Raw genomic sequence first — 5,267 nt, 5'->3', positions numbered from 1 at the left:
AGCTGAACTACCTCTGTAGGAGTGTTTATTTATACTTTTGACAAAGTCAGTATCACCATACACAGGATAGCTTAGTGACTAATGACTGGAATTATCTCAGGCAAGATTTTATTCTCAGGACCAAAGTATTTTGAGCTTCAGCTGAAGGGAAAAAAGGAAGCTTTTTAGTTTTCAGTTATTTCTGTAGTTTCCAAGTTAAATTCAAAAAGAAACAAGTTACCATTTTGATTTGTAGCTCTTTTTGGAACTGAACCATATTTCAATTAGGAGGAAGAGCTGTAAGTCAAGTTAGTTAAGTAAGAATTAGTAATGTTCTGTTCAAAGCCTGGAGATCAATTGCTTTACTGTAATTCTCCCCACACTCACCCTTGGCCAGACCCAGCTACACAACTTTTGATCATCTAGTCTCTGAGCAGTTTTCTCTTCTGTCTTCTTCTCAGTATGCCTTCTGGAATCCATCTCAGTATGTAACATGGCAAAAATACCTTGTTTTTGTTTATTTTTGCAACATCCATATAGGGTTTTGTTGTGTGCATGTCTTAATGACTCCATGTAGAAGTTGGGCATCCAAAATGAGAGAAAGATGCAGGAACTGAGTAAGGGAAGTATCTGGAAAAGAGTTAGAGTCAACAGCAGTGACCCAGTGAGTGACTTGGAAAGACTTACTTAATGAGAATGTTTAGAAGGAAATGTCATACTGTGCTGAGTGATGTGACTCCCACACTAAGTCTTTTCCTTTTCTTAAACAAATTCTGTGTTTAAGGGATACTATATAGTTTTTCTTTGGGAGCAAATGTATATAAACAAAAAATCTTGTTTTAAATATGACACAAGGCAGAAAATGTCCTTCTATCAAGTGCAAACCAGTATATCTCTCCTTGTTACCCCTACAAACTTCTCAGAAAAGGGACCAGGGATATAGTTCAGTGGCACAGCACCTCCCTGGCAAGTTCAAAGTCCTAAACATCCTAAATGGTGTTTCCACTGTTAGTCAGCCAGCTGGAAGCAAGAACATGCCCATAACAGGCATTATCTCCACTCTTTTCATATTAGTCCTTTAAAATGACTATCAAGACTTTCTATTTAACTCTATTAAAAATGTAATCCTTGTCCTAACACCAAAAAAAGAAAGAAAAGAACCTAAGCTTCTCAAAAGAGTGACAGTACTGTCTCTACTTCTTTATCTTAAGATTACTGGATATACTGGCCAAATTAGTCCATTTGCGGCTTAACCAACTGTTAATATTTATAGATGATTCTCTGGGTGTGCTCTAATCCAATCTGCCCCAGAACTTCTGGTTTATACATGTTTCACTACCTGAAAGTTATATAAGCCTGAACTTCATCATGAAACCTCCAGGTTCTTCACAAAGTCAACATACTCTTTGACAGAATCAAAGTCTGAGCTCTATTCCTGCCCTTCTTTCTAAATCTACTCATCTGCAGCCTCTCACCAACTTCATGTCACCAATATCTGCCAAGCATTCTAACTCAGCTACCATGCTAGCTTCCTTTTCCAGCCATTCGCTCCAACATCAAGCCCTATTCAATTTACTCTCAATATCTTGATTCAGTTACTTAAATTTTCTCCCTTAAAACTACCAAACTTATAAATGAAGTTTTGCTTATTTATTTCCTTCAGTGGTCTGTTTCTTGATAACAAAGACAGTTTTATTTATCTTTTGAACTCTTTCTCTGCACCTTAGCATTTAGTAATGAATCAGGGATCTATTGCTACATCAACAAACCACACCAAAAGTTGGAGTCTACAAATAGCACATCGTTTTTTGCTCATGATTCTGTGAGTCAACAAAATGTGCAGGGCTTGCTACTGGTGGTGGTCTCTGCATGACACGACGTTAGCTGGGTTCACTCCTGCATCTGAGTTCAGTTGGCACAGAGATTGCATCCTGGACTAGTCTAATTTGGCTTCATGTACTTGTCTAGTAGCTAACTAGAGCCTTTGGCTATGGTATTCTGGTTGTCTGCCATATGATTTCTCATCTCTACCACCAAGAGGAGGAGAACAGAGGCTGCACAGGCTCTTGAGGATAGACTCAGAAGCTAGATAGTATCACTTTTACCACATTTAAAAGTCAAAGCAAAAATCCAGATTGGTCTAGATTCAATGCATGAGAAATAAATTCTCTTCTGCTGGAAGGAATAAAAGAGTTATACTCCCAAAGAAGTATGCACATGGGGAAGAGTGACACTCCAGAAAAGTGTGCTTCCAGCATAGAGTTTATTTTCCAGAATGTCTGCTGAAGAGATCAGAAGCCTGGCTGGGTGGACAGGTGGATGTGAGCATGGGTGAGAGGCTGTATAGCACAGTAGATGGCCTACGGGTGGGAGTCCTGGTTTTGACACTCGATACCACTCTTAAAAGCTGACAACGCACTTTACCTCTTTTACCCATGTTTCCTCACCTACAAGATGACAGAAACTGGGTAGAGTCTAAAATTTTCCTTGATCTAAGTATTATGATTCAATAGCTAGTAAGCAGGAAGTTGCAGGTATCCAGAATTGCTAGCTACTTGCTTTCTTCACAAAGTTTAATTCATCCATTGCTAAGGGGAAAAAAATCATGTCAGTGCTCATTTCATAGGAACATCCTAAATGGTGTTTCCGCTGTTAGTCAGCCAGCTGGAAGCAAGAACATGCCCATAATAGGCATTCTCTCCACTCTTTTCATATTAGTCCTTTAAAATGACTATCAAGACTTTCCATTTAACTCTATTAAAAATGTAACTCTTGTCCTGAAAGCAAATGTAGAGTGTATGAGCTTTCTTTCCACTCATCCCCCTTAATAGAGACTGTTTGGGAAATATTTGGGGTACTTAGAAAAGATTAGGTTTGCTTAAGATTGCACTTAACTTTGAAAACTATATTCTTTAAGTCCTTTTCAACTTTGTCTCTGTTTGGTATAAATCAAATAAAACATGTCAGCCTATGAGTTTGCAAAGGTTTAATTGCCAGGTATCAAGTAAATTATTTCCTTTACTCACTGAAAATAATATTTAATCTTTCAAACCCCTGAAAGATCTTCAAATTACACAGAAGGACAGAGGTGAGTTATGTGAATACTGTTTGGGTTTTACTGTGCCAAATCTTTCTTTAATATAGAATAGCATAAAATGTTATTTACTTTTTATTTCCAATGTCCAATTACTAGCAGGGGAAGATGGGATAGGGGAGGTCTGGCAATACTCTTGTGAGTAGAATCAATTCAAAATGGACAACTGAATTTTATGACTATTGCCTTTAGAGAATGACATAATAGTTAAAAATACAATGCATTAAAACAAAGCAAGGAGGATTAAAGTATCGGTCACATCCTGAGAGAAAAAAGAGCTTGTGGGGGACAAGAGGGTGGTGTGGAAGAGGAGGCAGCAGGATCCTGCTGGAAACAGGCTGCCAGGCCAGTGCTCTGGCATTAACACTTGTAGTACATCCTGTGCTGAATGAGAAGCTGCTGTTGGAAGTTTAAAATAAAAAGACATCATAGGAAAACAATGCCTGAGAGTTTTGTGTAAGGGCTCAGCTTTTAGTGGGAGGGAGAGGAGGTAAAGTTTGGAAGTGTGAAGCAGTTAGTTTAATTCGCATTGACCTGGTTTTTCTAGATATCTAATGGCATCAGCTTGAATAATATCTCCTCATTAGGTATGGTTTACTTATTGTTTGGTTGTCTTTATTGTTATTTATCTATAATTCCTCTACTTCCCAAAAGCATTTAGGCAGCTAATCATACAAGGCACAGATATAATTACCTACTCAAGCTGTAAAAGAAGAAAAGGTAATAATGAAGTACTAATAGAGGTAGAGGTGAGAGAAAATAATTACGTCAGAAACAAATGGCTGAAGGAAGGTAGCTGCTTTGTAATGGTCAAAACTGTAAACTTGATAACTGAAAGTGTGTTGTTGTTGGCTTATAAATAATCTTATTATCAATTCAGGTCTTTTTTAGTTTTTATTTGTTTATTTTTTCCAACTGAGTTGAGTCTTTTCATTCTTTTGTTAATTTGTTCCAGGGTTAACTACTTCCATTGTAGGTGATGAAATATGTAAGGCTCCACTTTAAATCTTGGCACTGCTATAAACATAGTCTCTTTCTCTTCTCCACAACTCAGAATTAAAACTTTAATTCTTGTCCTATATTCCAGTCTCAGAAGTAGTCCCACTTCGGAAGTTATTTGAAGACACTCTTATGCTATTTAACAGTGGTATCTGACCAGGTTCTATCTTCTCCATGAACACTACCAATGGACTTAGTTTAGATATGTATTAAACTAACAGGCATTCTCTCAAATGAGTTTAAATACACTCTGGTTTTAGACAACCTATGTCACGTGTTTTCTCCCCTAAAAAACAATGCCTCCACTCTAAATAAATTGTGGTCAAAATAAACAAAGTGTTCAAGATGACATCAGTCCCATTTGTCTAACATCTTGGTGTTGTGTAGATGACAAGCAGCAGCCAGTTATGTCAAGTGATAGATCCAAGGTTACTATTGAATACATTAATATTTTTCCATTTCTAAACCATCCTTAAAGAAAATCATAAATGGGGTCACACCATCCTTACAGTAGTCCAGGAGAGCAATCATGCCATCTGGATTCATGTGTGCTTGATTTGCTCTGCAGCCCCGTCATAAATAGTTTTACTCTTTCTGGTCTTTGTTCTTCAAGTTTGCCTTTGATTCATTTCATGTAATCTTTGAGGTACTTCCTGTAGGCCTCTTTTGTGAAGCTGTTTTTTCTGCAAGTGATGGTTCATAATAATATCTCCACCAGTGACTACTGTGCTTTTGGTGCCTTCACCCTCTGGGCCTTCAGTGGAGGCATTGCCACCAATGAACGAGTTGTTAATGTTACCCTCTGTTCTACTGATCATCTTGCCCTCCACCTCCAGGAACAGTCCATCCATGATCTCCCAGATCTTGTAAATGTTGGAGAACATCTCATAGTGGCTGATGAGGTCCCAGTAGATAATCATGATGGTGGCTGAGGGACGTGGTGGCTGAGCAAGCTTAGCAGGAGCTGGGGGTTCAGAGCAAGCGTGGGGCAGCTGGAGCGGAGCTCAGGGGGAGGGGAGAGCAGGCAGAAAGGCTTATGTATGTATGTATTTATTTATTTATTTATTTATTTATTTTGGCAGAGCTGGGGATTGAAATCAGGCCCTTGGGCTTGCCAGGCAAGCACTTATTCTACTGAGCTATCTCCCCAGCCCTTGGATAAATATAAGCAACTTAGGAACTACATGAAAGCAAA

General features: G+C 38.4%; 1 pseudogene; it reads right to left on the bottom strand.

Moving 5' to 3' along the window:
- Window positions 1–4,680: 4,680 nt before the first annotated feature.
- LOC101590305 lies at window positions 4,681–4,992 on the bottom strand (annotated as a pseudogene).
- Window positions 4,993–5,267: the final 275 nt, after the last annotated feature.

Source organism: Octodon degus, unplaced genomic scaffold (assembly GCF_000260255.1).
Source record: "Octodon degus isolate 3935 unplaced genomic scaffold, OctDeg1.0 scaffold00034, whole genome shotgun sequence".
Classification (NCBI taxonomy): Eukaryota; Metazoa; Chordata; class Mammalia; order Rodentia; family Octodontidae; genus Octodon; species Octodon degus.
The sequence above is the reverse complement of the archived record's forward strand: the minus strand, read 5'-3'. Positions and strand labels throughout refer to the sequence as shown.